Genomic DNA, 15,876 nt, shown 5'->3' on the forward strand with positions numbered 1-15,876 from the left:
CCTGCAGGCTTTATAAAGCAGCAGAGGACTGTTTGGGAGTGAGTATTTCCCTTTGTGTGTTTGGTAAGTTTCAGAGCAGTTGGGGACAGGCTCTTGGGGGTGGCAGCTCCAGGGCTTGACTGCGCTCACATATGGTGTTACATACTGGTTCTGGGGCCCCGGGCAGTGAGAGTTCCCGGGACCCCAGGCTGGCTTGTGCACCATTGTTTTTAATTTTATTGTAGATTCCCATGCAGTTTAGTTAGGAGGGGGTAGATGAGAGGGAATATCCTGCACGCTGGTGCCCCCTGCTGGTCATATAGCCATTGTCTATATGCAACTGAAGCCCTCTCCAACGATTAGCTGACCTGCTCAGCTTCTGCTTGATTAATCACTGCAGACTAGGTGTAACGTGTGTGTGCACTTCTTATTGGCTTATAAGCAGCCTGCAGGCTTTATAAAGCAGCAGAGGACTGTTTGGGAGTGAGTATTTCCCTTTGTGTGCTTGGTAAGTTTCAGAGCAGTTGGGGACAGGCTCTTGGGGGTGGCAGCTCCAGGGCTTGACTGTGCTCACATATGGTGTTACATGCTGGTTCTGGGGCCCCGGGCAGTGAGAGTTCCCGGGGCCCCAGGCTGGCTTGTGCACCATTGTTTTTAATTTTATTGTGTCTGTTGGCAATCGCCAGTCTTGCGATTGCGTTCGTGCTTTGTTTCCGTCGTTGTGTGTTCACCATCGCTGGGTGGCGACTAGATTGGTGGACACACATACGTTCTGTCTCTGTGCTTTTTCTCTACACTTGTGTTCTGTCTAGTTCGGTCTTTTGTCACTATTGGCAATCGCTACTCTTGCGATTGCGTTCCCACTTCGGTTCTGTTGTTGTGTGTTCACCGTCGCTGGGTGGTGACTTGATTGGTGGACACACATACATTCTGTCTCTGTGTTCTCGCTCTTTAAGGGCTATCTTGCCCTGCATTGCTTACTCGTACAATTCCCATCTGGCATCTGTGGCCATGCAGAGGCTGTGCTCGTCTGCACTCCACAGCTCCATCTGCCGGTGGGAATTGCCCTCTACAGGTGCATCGCACCCAAGCTGGGTTCTATCAAATTACACGCTTGTGGAGGATTTCCTCAGTGTCAGCGTGCGTTTCCTCCTGTGCGCTGACCACGGAAATAGTTCCGCAATCGTTACACACTATCTGTAGATCTGGAAACAAGGGGTTAATACCCTTCCACCATGGGTGTACTTGAACAATGTGGAAATGAACAGAGGCACCAAAAGGATAAAAGTAGCTAAAATTGTTTTTAAAAACGGGAGAGGCAGTGGTGGACTTACCCCCTCCAAGCAGACACAAAAACAGGTTGATATTATATCAACAAGCAAATTTATTTATATATACACCACAAAGGGTCATAGCAATGCATTTTGCAGGTGTAGCCCCGCTTCATCACACCTCAGAGATGCTAGGCTCAGGCATAGACACTTGTTGCTGTATGCTCCATCCCCTATTACCTGATGAAGCCGGGCCACACCTGCGAAACACGTTGCCATGACCCTTTGGAGTGTATATATAAATTTGCATGTTAATATAATATCAACCTGTATTTGTGTCTGCTTGGATGGTGTAAGTCCACCACTGCCTCTCCCATTCTTTAAAAACATTTTTAGCTACTTTTATCCTTTTGGCGCCTCTGTTAATTTCCACAATATTCATGATGACTTCCATCAACCAGATACTCGCTTCCGGAAAAGTATTACACCTGATGAGAAATTGTTGATAACCCTAAGAGAATTGGCATAATGAATGAATATTATTTTCTTTTTAGATGTATAGCAATTAGTTATTCTGATCCCACACAGGAATGCACAGGAAGCGCCATCCAAACCTCATTCATTATGCATATGTCTTTGCTAACTAATAGCTAAGCATGTCCTAACTTCCTTAATCACACTAAGTTACTACTTTAGATCCAATTAAGGATGTTAGCAATGCAAAGGCAAAAGATTCATAAAGGGTTGTGCGATAAAAAAAATCTGGTCATTAAAATGCCGCCTTCTGTATTTTAGACTTTTGTGTGCTAATTCATAAAACTTTTCACAGGTGCTGTAGAAGTTCAGTATTTTACCTGCTTCAATTGGCAAAAACCTGTTCGGTAACAGCTGAGCAGCAGTGGCGTAGCTAAGGAGCTATGGGTCCTGGTGCAAGTTTTACATGCCCCCCCCCAGCACTCTATAAATAACATTTGATACTGCGCAACAAAACCTGCCATGGACAATCACAGTGTCAGAGGTTCAAGAAGGGGATGGAGAACAGTGTGTTAAGGATTACTACTGTTCAAAGCATCCATAAAAGTGATTATTACAAGCAAAGGACCAATAGAGAGCTAATACTGTGATAGAGGGTGGCCCAGTGGCCCAAGAGCCCCAATGCGGTCGCTACCTCTGCACCCCCTATTGAAACACCACTGCTGAGCAGTGTGGAGCTGTCTCTGTGTTGTTAGTTTACATGCTGTTCTGTGCAGTGAGGGCATTACAATAGTAAGAGGCATCCTCGACATCCCTTTGAATGTACATGGTTGATATACTATTTGTTATACTGCCTCTGCTCCCTGTGAATCTGTCCATTAGTCTTTCTTAAAGGGAAGGTTCAGGGAGTGGGTAAAAAATTAAAATTCGGCCACCGGCACCTCCTGCCTGCCTGGAGGAAGCCCCAGGTAAGTGGATATGGATTTGTATTTTTGTTACCCACTGCCTGAACCTTCCCTTTAACATTTTATTTTAAAGCCACAGCTTACATGAACTGCAATCAGGCGCAGACTGGCCAGGGGGGAAGGGGGGCATTCTGCCCCCAGGCTGCCTTTCATTCAGTGATTTAGGGCTGGTCCAGTGTCTGGTGTATTCAGGTTTGTTGTTGTAAGACAATGTGAAACACTAGGCTAGCTGATAAAAGTGCAATTAGTGGGCAGGCAAGGATGCAGAGCTTGCCTGGAGGGTCCGTGGGCAAACATCTGTCTGGTCTCTCCCCATTGTTATAATGACTTCATGTGTGGATAAGGCGTTAACCTATTTTGGTTCCTGGACGTAGAAACTACGTCCAGGAACCATGCGCGCTACCGTGCGCTCCTGCGGCCGATCGCGCATGTGCACGCGCACTCCCGACCGCGGATTCGGTAGCCACAGAATCAATGTATCGGGCTATGGTGCCCGATCACTGATTCCTCTCCCCCGCTGAAAAAGCGACAGCTTCTCTCGGAAGCTGTGCTTTTTCTGGTCGTTGCCTCCCCCCTGCGTCACTCTAAGCGTCTGTTACACTTAGAGTGACGTCATGTAAACAAACTCATGGCTGCCATCTTGTGGCCAAAAAGTAAAACTACAACTAAAAGTAAAAAAAATTAAAAACAACACACAATTACATTATAAAACTATAGTTTACATCCCACCCTCCCAAAAATACCCAAATAAAATGTTTAATATAAAAAAAAAACCATTACAATAAAAAAAAACATGTAAATATTTACCTAAGGGTCTAAACTTTTTAAATATCAATGTAAAGATGAAATATTTCTATATTTTTTTTATTTTAAACTTGTAAATAGTGATAGATGCAAAACGGAAAAAATGCACCTTTATTTCCAAATAAAATATTGTCGCCATACATTGTGATAAGGACATGATTTTAACGGTGTAATAACCGGGACATATGGGCAAATACAATACATGAGTTTTAATTATGGAGGCATGCATTATTTTAAAACTATAATGGCTGAAAACTGAGAAATAATGATTTTTTCCGTTTTTTTCTTATTCTTCCTGTTAAAATGCATTTACAGTAAAGTGGCTCTTAGCAAAATGTACCCCCCAAAGAAAGCCTAATTGGTGGCGGAAAAAACAAGATATAGATAGTTCATTGTTATAAGTAGTGATAAAGTTATAGGCTAATGAATGGGAGGTGAACATTTCTCAAGTGAAAACGACGAAACGCGAATGGGTTAAACAAGTTGAAAAGTTTTTGACAGTCCCTAGACTCCAGGAGGGTGTTTTCTGACTTGTGTGAGGGACTGGCAGGGACAGGAGTCATATTATAGGGAAGTAACCTCTGTGTGATGTGAGACTGCAATACAGCTCTGCTCCATCTCAGGCTATTCTCAGTCACTCTCCACTCCTCCTCTCTCTGGGCTAGTGCACTCCAAAGTCACAATAGCAATTGCTAGCAATTTGCGAGTGTGATTTTGTGAAGTGATTTACAGAGCGATTTTTTAATGAATCGCTCCCAAAAAATGCTACATGCAGTATGTTTGAGATTTTGACAGTCCCTGCACTGGCCATACAGCCCCAAAGCATGATGGAACCACTACCATATTTTACTTTAGGTAGAAGGTGTTTTTCTTGGAAAAACACCTTCCACGATATGTTCCTAACTGTGGAAACAGACAGCTGAAATCTCTGAGACAGCTTTCTGTATCCTTCCTCTAAACCATAATGGTGAAACATCTTTGTCTTCAGGTCATTTGAGAGTTGTTTTGAGACCCCCATGTTGCTACTCTTCAGAGAAAATTAAAAGAGAAGGGAAACTTACAATTGACCCCCTTAAACACTCTTTCTCATAATTGGATTCACCTGTGTATATAATTTATTGCTTCATCAGCACATAAATGGGACAATTGTTTCGGGGCCACGGCAGGTCCCCTTCTTCAGACAGTGCAGACAAACAATTCACCATGCAGTGTACATCAAATATATACTAAATGGTGGATAACCACCCATGACAATCAAAGGACAACCCCCCCCTCAATCCCCTCCCACGCCACAGGTGAACAGTTGAGTAAACAAGGTTCAAAAGCACCTAGTGCAATCTTCTGCACATAAAGCAAGTCCCCTGCATAATCACATACTGTATACACATGTATTAAACTTTAGCTATGGCAGATGCTGCCCATAGATGATGCCCTGCAAGGTAGCTTCTACTCACCCCAGCTTGTCAATCATTACTTGCGGAGGCTGAGCTTACTCGGGTTTTAACCTGATAGGTCCAACGTTCCTGCCGCGGCTGCCGCAGCCGTAACCGTATAACCGTACGCTCCAGAGTGACCATTGCTATGGCGACATCCTCATTGCGTCACTTCCGCTAGGTTCAATGCGACCATTACGTCGCATCTGCTCCCACATCCCTGTGCAGCCAAAGCATCACAATCAAGCTTCGCGTCATTATGGCAACCACCCCACCCACCCGCCGGCCCATCCAAATGAATGGGCAGCGTCACACTGTGGGCGTGGAATTTGCCGGTCAATACTGGCTCTCAAATTGTGAAGGGTGCAGTGGGCATGTTATGCGGCTGCCATAGCAACCCAATAAACTATGCCCCACTCACCTAACTGCACGATTGCGGCTAATGTGGAAGCATACTGAACAAAAAGCGGCATGATTGTTGTCAGCAAAGCACACCATCGCATGGCATCCCTACACATACAATTCTGGTTAGAGCCAGATACTCATAAATAGTCTCTGAACACCAGAAGGGGGAGAAAATAAAGGAGGAGGAGAAAGAAAAATGGAAGAAGTAAAGGTGGAGTAAGAGGGAAAAAGGAGAAAAGGAAGGCAGGAAAAGTAAAAGAAAAAGGGGGGGGAAGAGGGGCCATAGATTGTCATTTGAGTGATACATACCCATAACAGACTGTGTTGCAATAAGTGTGAGGGAAAAACAATCCATCCAAACCCAACGCAGCTATCAATCAACATAGAGCTCACATAGTTACATAGTTATTTGGGTTGAAAAAAGACATACATCCATCGAATTCAAACAGAGAACAAAGTACAACACCAACACCAGCCTAATCCATCACATATCCCTGTTGATCCAGAGGAAGGCGAAAAACCCTTACAAGGCATGGTCCAATTAGCCCCAAAAGGGAAAAAATTCCTTCCCGACTCCAGATGGCAATCAGATAAAATCCCTGGATCAACATCATTAGGCATTACCTAGTAATTGTAGCCATGGATGTCTTTCAGCGCAAGGAAAGCATCTAAGCCCCCTTTAAATGCAGGTATAGAGTTTTCCATAACTACTTCCTGTGGCAATGCATTCCACATCTTAATCACTCTTACTGTAAAGAACCCTTTCCTAAATAAATGGCTAAAACGTTTTTCCTCCATGCGCAGATCATGTCCTCTAGTCCTTTGAGAAGGCCTAGGGACAAAAAGCTCATCCGCCAAGCTTTTATATTGCCCTCTGATGTATTTATACATGTTAATTAGATCCCCTCTAAGGCGTCTTTTCTCTAGACTAAATAAACCCAGTTTATCTAACCTTTCTTGGTAAGTGAGACCTTCCATCCCACGTAAACACACAATTCGGGCAAGCACCATCCACTCCACCATAAATATGGGTAAATGCCAGAGCGTGCAGAAAGGAACCAAAATTAACTATGCAAACCAAGAAGAAAAGTAGTTCCCTAAAAACCGCACCACTCCAATCAATAATGGATAATCAACAACCTTTATTCAGTATACAAAATTAAAAACACACTAAAAACAGTAGATCATGAGGCACATGATGAAAATAATAATGAGCTATATACGTTGTGTAGCCACAATGCCTGCACAGTAACCCCTAAATGAATACAGAAAAAATGAACTCATTCAATACATATGTCTATATATACCAAGATAACAGGGACCCCCTGACAAGCAGTCAGCGAATGATGTGCAAAATCGTGCAAAGAGTGAATGAATAGATAAAGTGCATAGTGCAGAATGAGTATTATGGTAGAGAACAGAGGCGCCAAAAGGATAAAAACAATATTTAAAAGTTTTAAAATTATTGCTTAGGAGGCAGTGGTGGACTCACCTCCCACAAGCAGACACAACAACTGTGTATTCACAAAAGGGACATTTATTGGTATACTCCAAATAAGGTAGCAACCTTATTTGGAGTAATGTCCCTTTTGTGAATACACAGTTGTTGTGTCTGCTTGTGGGAGGTGAGTCCACCACTGCCTCCTAAGCAATAATTTTAAAACTTTTAAATATTGTTTTTATCCTTTTGGCGCCTCTGTTCTCTACCATAATACTGATTGTATCCACCTTTGGTGGAGGGGGATACCCCTTCTTGTTTTTCAAGCCTACAGAGAGCGACTTCTTATTCCTGAGTGAGGACAGGCTAATCTCCTCACCTGCCTACACAGTGGTTGCCTGGAGGTAACCCTGGTTTGTGAGTATACAATTCATACTCTTTCTAATTATCCAATTACCTTGACATACTACACCATATCGGGCTCTCGGTTCTCTCTTCTTCATAGTGCAGAATGAGGATGAGAAAATTTCACCCATATACATAAGGTTAAGTAAGACAGTAGTAAACGTGAAACATGGTGAATGAAACTAGAAAAAGTGCTAGGTAGTGTGAGGCAAGATAGGGCTAAAGGCTTAGCAGGAAGGAGGAATGGCAGGCAGGGGAATGGGGTGCCTCACGGACGCCGTGAGGCACCCCATTCCCCTGCCTGCCATTCCTCCTTCCTGGTAAGCCTTTAGCCCTATCTTGCCTCACACTACCTAGCACTTTTTCTAGTTTCATTCACCATGTTTCACGTTTACTACTGTCTTACTTAACCTTATGTATATGGGTGAAATTTTCTCATCCTCATTCTGCACTATGCACTTTATCTATTCATTCACTCTTTGCACGATTTTGCACATCATTCGCTGACTGCTTGTCAGGGGGTCCCTGTTATCTTGGTATATATAGACATATGTATTGAATGAGTTCATTTTTTCTGTATTCATTTAGGGGTTACTGTGCAGGCATTGTGGCTACACAACGTATATAGCTCATTATTATTTTCATCATGTGCCTCATGATCTACTGTTTTTAGTGTGTTTTTAATTTTGTATACTGAATAAAGGTTGTTGATTATCCATTATTGATTGGAGTGGTGCGGTTTTTAGGGAACTACTTTTCTTCTTGGTTTGCACCTTCCATCCCACGTATCAATGTTGTTGCTCGTCTCTGCACCTGCTCTAAGACTGCAATTTCTTTCCTGTAAATTGGTGCCCAGAACTGAATTCCATATTCCAGATGTGGCCTTACTAGAGAGTTAAACAGGGGCAATATTATGCTAGCATCTCAAGTTTTTATTTCCCTTTTAATGCATCCCAAAATTTTGTTAGCTTTAGCTGCAGCGGCTTGGCATTGAGTATGATTATTTAACTTGTTGTCCATGGGTACTCCTAAGTCCTTCTCCAAGTTTGATGTCCCCAACTGTATTCCATTTATTTTGTATGCTTCTAGACCATTGGTACGACCAAAATGCATGACTTTACATTTTTCAACATTGAATTTCATCTGCCATTTATGCGCTCATATAGCCATTCTATCTAGATCCTGTTGCAATATGTCCCCATCTTCCTGAGAGTTGATGATTCTGCACAATTTTGTATCATAAGCAAAAATAGCAACATTGCTCACTACTGCATCTACTAGGTCATTAATAAATAAATTGAAGAGCACTGGACCCAGTACGGACCCCTGTGGGACCCACTGCTAACAGTCTCCCATTTTGAGTATAATCCATTGACCACAACTCTTTGTTTTCTGTCCATTAGCCAGTTCCCTATCCATGCACACAGACTCTTCCCCAGTCCTTACATCCTCAACTTTTGCACCAGACTTTTGTGGGGAACAGTGTCGATGGCCTTTGCAAAGTCCAAGTATATCACATCTACAGCATTCCCAATATTCACATTAGCGTTCACTACCTCATAAAAGCTGAGCATGTTAGTCAAACAGGACCTGTCTTTAGTAAACCCATGTTGATGCTGAGAAATAAGATTATTTTCTACTATCTACATAGATTCACATATCTCAATTTGCATCAATTTCTATGAGTTTTCCAATCATGTATACCATCATGTTATCTATGAATCAGATTATCTCTCACTCAGAAAGCAGTTCAATGAATTATACTGATTCAATCCTTTGGGTGATACAGTGTCAAGCGTATAGATCCAGTGAGCCTCTCGTTGTCTAGTGCCTCAATTGCCAGACAGATAACGCTTCTATGATGTTAAAAGCGTACCTTAAAGGCACTGTGGTCTTCCCCATGTAGGCCAGTCCACAAGGAAATTGCAGCATGTAAGTGCAATATTCAGTGTTGCAATTGTAAGAATCCTTAAAGGGACACTGTAAGGGGGTCGGGGGAAAACGAGTTGAACTTACCCGGGACTTCTAATGGTCCCCCGAAGACATCCTGTGCCCACGCAGCCACTCACCGATGCTCTGGCTCCGCCTCCAGTTCACTTCAGGAATTTCAGACTCTAAAGTCTGAAAACCACTGCGCCTGCGTTGCCGTGTCCTCGATCCCGCTGATGTCACCAGGAGCATACTGCGCAGACCCAGTATGGTCTGTGTCTGCGCAGTACGCTCCTGGTGACATCAGCGGGATTGAGGACATGGCAATACAGGCACAGTGGTTTTCAGACTTTAAAGTCTGAAATTCGAGAAGTGAACCGGAGGCGGGGCCGGAGCATTAGTGAGTGGCTGCGCGTGCACAGAATGTCTGTGGGGGACTGTTAGAAGCCCCGGGTAAGTTCAACTAATTTTCCCCCGACCCCCCTACAGTATCCCTTTAAAGTAATACCGTTTTCCGCTCCTAGGATGTAAAAAATATTTGCTGGTGATTACATTTATAGCATTTGTAGCAGCCCTTCCTGTTTGAAAATACAAATGGAGATTTTTTTATATTTATCAACTGGATCTGCTTGTACCAGAATGTCCCGTATACTTCTACTAGATCTGTATGAGAACAAAGGTGGTTTGTGTAAAATCGGATTGAGGGCTGCATCTGATTGCAGAATCGTAAGATTTTTGCCCATAGTCTTTTTAATTGTTTCTGCCAAAGGACTATAGTCATGGACACATGCTATGCTGTTTTTAGGGGGTATGTCCTCCTTCCTTTCCATGATATTTCTGGCTCTGTGTAGAGCCTCTGTAACCCGCTCGATGCGTGAGCCTGGTGCTATCGGCTATGTGGAATCTACCAGACGCTGACTCAGATGAAATAATCAAAGATTTATTTGTAACCTAACAGTGGTCACTGTAGAAAGGAATCAATCAATTATCAAAGTACACTTCCCTTGCACATCAAAGGTCAAACAACACAATCTTCTGGTCTTCACTGCTGGTGCACCGGTAAAAGCTGCGGAAGGAAACGGTTAGTTACACAGAAATTATAGTGAGCTACAATAGGTCTTACATAGTTACATAGTTATTTTGGTTGAAAAAAGACATACGTCCATCAAGTTCAACCAGAGAACAAAGTACAACACCAGCCTGCTCCCTCACATATTCCTGTTGATCCAGAGGAAGGCGAAAAAACCCTTAGAAGGCATGGTCCAATTAGCCCCAAAAGGGAACAAAAATCCTTCCCGACTCCAGATGGCAATCAGATAAAATCCCTGGATCAACATCATTAGGCATTACCTAGTAATTGTAGCCATGGATGTCTTTTAACGCAAGGAAAGCATCTAAGCCCCCTTTAAATGCAGGTATAAAGTTTGCCATAACAACTTCCTGTGGCAATGCATTCCACATTTTAATCACTCTTACTGTAAAGAACCCTTTCCTAAATAAATGGCTAAAACGTTTTTCCTCCATGCGCAGATCATGTCCTCTAGTCCTCTGAGAAGGCCTAGGGACAAAAAGCTCATCCGCCAAGCTATTAGATTGCTCTCTGATGTATTTATACATGTTAATTAGATCCCCTCTAAGGCGTCTTTTCTCTAGACTAAATAAACCCAGTTTATCTAACCTTTCTTGGTAAGTGAAGGTCTTCTTGTGAGGTCTTCTTGTACAACAATCAACCACTTTACAGCATATACAATTCAGAGTACCAATGTTGGGCGTGGGCTGGGGATAGGACTGGTCTACTGAGCAATTCAGTCCAGTATCGGATCAGTTCTCAGTCTCTCGCAACTAAGTTAAAGTTCTATTGCTCAGCAAAACCTTGGGGGAAACTCGTGACAGTTCACAATAGGGTACTGAGTAGTTCACAGTTCATTGGTTGGTCCAATCAGGACATTCACCTTGCTCCAAGATCTTATATACTCAATAGGTTGTATTTGTAACACTCAATACACTCTCTTCAGAATACCTCCCCTCTAGATTGGGCTCCCCAAAACAACAAACAAAATGAAAGATAAAGCAAATAATCAAAAAGGGTTAAAGCAAAATAAAGATAAATGAAATAAAATATAAAGTGACCGATGCACCCATCTATACCATCAACACCTTCCCACTATAATAGGACTCTGTTTAACCACTTGCCGACCGCCCACTACCAATGGGCGTCGGCAAAGTGGCACCCCCAGGACCGCGTAACGCCGATCGGCGGCGGCTCCTGGGGGACTGAATTTCTGGGGATCGCGCGCATCCGCCGGCATTAGGCTCCGCCCACCCGCACTGTCAACCCGCCGGCCAATTAGCAGCGCCGGTGGGTTGTCAACCCCCGATCTGCCACATAGTAAGCATATAGTACGCTTTGTAATGTATACAAAGCGTATTATACAGGCTGCCTCCTGCCCTGGTGGTCCCAGTGATCGAGGGACCACCAGGGCAGGAGGCAGCCCCCCTAGTAAGCACACACACACACACTGATCCTGCCCCCCCTGCCCCCTGATCGCCCACAGCACCCCTCAGATCCCCCCCCGAACACCTCCTCAGACCACTGTTTGCACCCAAACACCCCCCTAATCACCCATCAGTCACCCCCTGTCACTATCTGTCAACGCTATATTTTATATTAGGTCCTAAACTGCCCCCTGAGGGCTCCTTATCACCCCCCCCCCCCCACACCCTCAGATCCTCCCCAGACCCCCCCCCCCATGTGTAATGTATACATCTATCCTCCCCTGTAATCACCCACTGATCACCTGTCAATCACCCATCAATCACCCCCTGTCACCACCTATCACTGCCACCCATCAGATCAGACCCTAACCTGCCTCTTGCGGGCACCTGATCACCTGCCCACACCCGCAAATCACCCGCAGACCCGCCCTTAGATCACCTCCCAAGTGCATTGTTTACATCTGTTCTCCCCTTTAATCACCCACTGATCACCCATCAATCACTAATCAATCACCCCTGTCACCACCTGTCACTGCTACCCATCAGATCAGACCCTAATCTGCCCCTTGCGGGCACCCAATTACCCGCCCACACCCTCAGATCGCCCTCAGACCCCCCCTGATCACCTCGCTAGGCCAGTCCATTGCTTGCATCTATTCTCCCCTCTAATCACACCTTGATCACCTATCAATCACCCCATCACCCCCTGTCACCACCTGTCACTGCTACCCATCAGCTCAGACCCTAATCTGCCCCTTGCAGGCACCCAAACTTCCGCTCACACCCTCAGATTGCCCTCAGACCCCCCTTATCACCTCCCCAGTGCATTATTTACATCTGTTCTCCCCTCTAATCACCCACTGATCACCCATCAATCACCCCGTCACCACCTTTCACTGCTACCCATCAGATCAGTCCCTCATCTGCCCTCAGATCCCCCCCCCGATCACCTCACCAGTGCATTGCTTGCATCTATTCTCCCCTGTAATCACACCCTGATCACCGATCAATCACCCTGTCACCCCGTCACTGCTACCCATCAGATCAGACCCTAATCTGACCCCTGTGGGCACCCAAACACCCGCCCACACCCTCAGATCACCCTCAGACCCCGCCTGATCACCTCCCTAGTGCATTATTTACATCTGTTCTCCCCTCTAATCACCCACTGATCACCCATAAATCACCCATCAATCACCCCGTCACTGCTACCCATCATACCCATCAGATCAGACCCTCATCTGTCCCTTGCGGGCACCCAATCACCAGCCCACACCCTCAGATTGCCCTCAGACCCCCCGATCACCTCGCCAGTGCATTGCTTGCATCTATTCCCCCCTCTAATCACACCCTAAGACACCCATCAATCACCTCCTGTCACCACCTGTCACCCCCTAGCACACCTACCCATCAGATCAGGCCCTAATTTGCCCCATGCGGGCTTCTGATCACCCGGCCAAACCCTCACCCGCCCCACCGCAGTGACAGAATTTTTTTTATCTGATCACTGCTGGTCTTTACAGCTTAATTGTGAGACCAACCGTTATGCTACACAATACGCAACCGCCAATCCAAGAAGCTACCATGCCCAGCCTTTTCGGTGGAAACCACTCCAAGTTTCCGAACGTAACATTTTTTGGGGCCTTCTCCTTAACATGGGTCTAGTCAAAAATAATGTATTGCGGTCTTATTGGTCTACGAACCCAATACATCACATGCCCATGTTCTCTGCTGCCATGTCCAGGTCACGATTTGAGAACATCCTGCGCTCATGGGCATAGGGCCCAGGGGCGCCTTCGCGACCGGGCCCGGCTCCTGAAGAGGCAGGGGAGGGGCCCCATGTCCATTTCTAGGGCCGTGCGGCTGTGTGCACTATTGGGAGGGGGAGCCGCAGCCGCCTCTCCCCGGGCTCCCCCCTCAGATGCAGAGTGAGCGCGCACGGAAGCGCTGTAGGCAGAACTCACCTCCCTGCGTTCCAATCGCCGCTGATCTCCTCTCTGCATAGATGCTGAGTGATACACATGCTGCTTCCTGTTTAGCCGGAAGCAGCGTGTGTATCACTCAGCTCACTCTGCATCTAAAGGGGGGAGCCCGGGGAGAGGAAGGGAGGGAGAGGTCGGGCTGCCCTCCCCGCGGCTGCGGCTCCCCCCTCCATTATGGGGGGGGCACCTACCTACCTACCTAACCTATCCTGCAGGGCAGCTACCTAATCTATCCTGGGGGGCAGCTACCTAATCTATCCTGGGGGGCAGCTACCTAAACTAACCTATACTGTGGGGAAACTACCTAATCTATCCTGGGGGGCAGCTACCTAATCTAACCTATACTGGGGGGGCAGCTACCTAATCTATACTGGGGGGCAGCTACCTAATCTACCCTGGGGGGCAGCTACCTAATCTAACCTATACTGGGGGCAGCTGCCTAAGCTAACCTATACTGGGGGGCAGCTACCTATCTAACCTATACTGGGGGCACCTACCTAATCTAACCTATACTGGGGGGCACCTACCTATCTAACCTATACTGGGGGGGGGGGGCAGCTACCTAATCCAACCTATACTGGGGGGGGGGGGAACCTACCTCGTCTAACCTTATACTGGAGGCACCTACCTATGTAACCTATGCTGGGGGGGGCAGCTAGGTAGCTGCCTCTTCCCCCAGCATAGGTTACATAGGTAGGTGCCTCCAGTATAAGTTAGACGAGGTAGGTTCCCCCCCCCAGTATAGGTTAGATTAGGTAGCTGCCCCCCCCCAGTATAGGTTAGATAGGTAGGTGCCCCCCAGTATAGGTTAGGTAATCTAACCTATACTGGGGGCACCTACCTCATATAACCTACACTGGGGGGCAGCTACCTAATCTAACCTATACTGGGGGTCAGCTACCTAATCTAACGTATACTGGGGGGCACCTATCTATCTAACCTATACTGGGGGGATGAGCCGAAATTTTCGAAATTTCGAACTGCTTTTATTACGAATGCGAAATTTAACATTACGACCCAAATTCGTAATTTCGTAATTAATTTTCAAATCGTAATTTACAATTTCGTAATCGAAATTTCACTCCCGTAATGACAAATTTCGTGTCTCCAACCGAAATTTTACTGTTTCAGGTTTGTAAGGGTTTCTATCCCTCTAGATGCCTAAAATGAATAGTACAGCCAGTCCTCCTCCTCCTCCTCCTCCTCCTCCTCCTCCTCCTCCTCCTCCTCCTCCTCCTCCTCCTCCTCCTCCTCCTCCTCCTCCTCCTCCTCCTCCTCCTCCTCCTCCTCCTCCTCCTCCTCCTCCTCCTCCTCCTCCTCCTCCTCCTCCTCCTCCTCCTCCTCCTCCTCCTCCTCCTCCTCCTCCTCCTCCTCCTCCTCCTCCTCCTCCTCTCTCTCTCTCTCTCTCTCCTCTCTCTCTCTCTCTCTCTCTCTCTCTCTCTCTCTCTCTCTCCCCAGAGATCTGTAGTATTTCAAAACCATACTCACATTCATGACATGTCCAGGGATCAAACCCAGGCCAACCACATGGAAGACAGCTATGCTCACCACCATACCACCAAACACACACTAAATAGACTGCTAACCTAAATCTTACTTGTAGACAGTCATATGAGACACATGCTGGGTGCAGGGCTTTGTGATTGGACCATGGACCATACGATAGAGTGAGGTGCAAAAATGAAATCATGCCTAGCAGAGGATGGTTTCACAATGCTAAATGCTAGGCTGGCTGTGGTGCAATTGGTTAGTGCGTCTGGCTGGTAACAGCAAGGTTACAGGTTCGATTCCATCCAGGCATGTCTTTTCCTTTTGCGTTCAACAGTTGTCCAAACAGAGCCAACAGAGCCCCAGATAGCCATGTAGAGTTAGGTCACAGCTAGCCTGGCTGTGGTGCAATTGGTTAGTGTGTCTGGCTGGTAACAGCAAGGTTACAGGTTCGATTCCATCCAGGCATGTCTTTTCCTTTTGAGTTCAACAGTTGTCCAAACACCGAGCACAAAGTTTTGCATGCGTAAAGTTTTACGCACGCAAAATACCCCATGGGGTTCAATGGCGCAGCGCGCGCACGCAAAAGGAAAAGACATGCCTGGATGGAATCAAACCTTGCTGTTACCAGCCAGACACACTAACCAATTGCACCACAGCCAGGCTAGGAGGGAGGGAGGGAGGGAGGGAGGGAGGGAGGGAGGGAGGGAGGGAGGGAGGGAGGGAGGGAGGGAGGGAGGGAGGGAGGGAGGGAGGAGGAGGAGGAGGAGGAGGAGGAGGAGGAGGAGGAGGAGCTGGCTGGCTGGC

The sequence above is a fragment of the Hyperolius riggenbachi genome, chromosome 10, assembly GCF_040937935.1.
Source record: "Hyperolius riggenbachi isolate aHypRig1 chromosome 10, aHypRig1.pri, whole genome shotgun sequence".
NCBI classification, from domain to species: Eukaryota; Metazoa; Chordata; class Amphibia; order Anura; family Hyperoliidae; genus Hyperolius; species Hyperolius riggenbachi.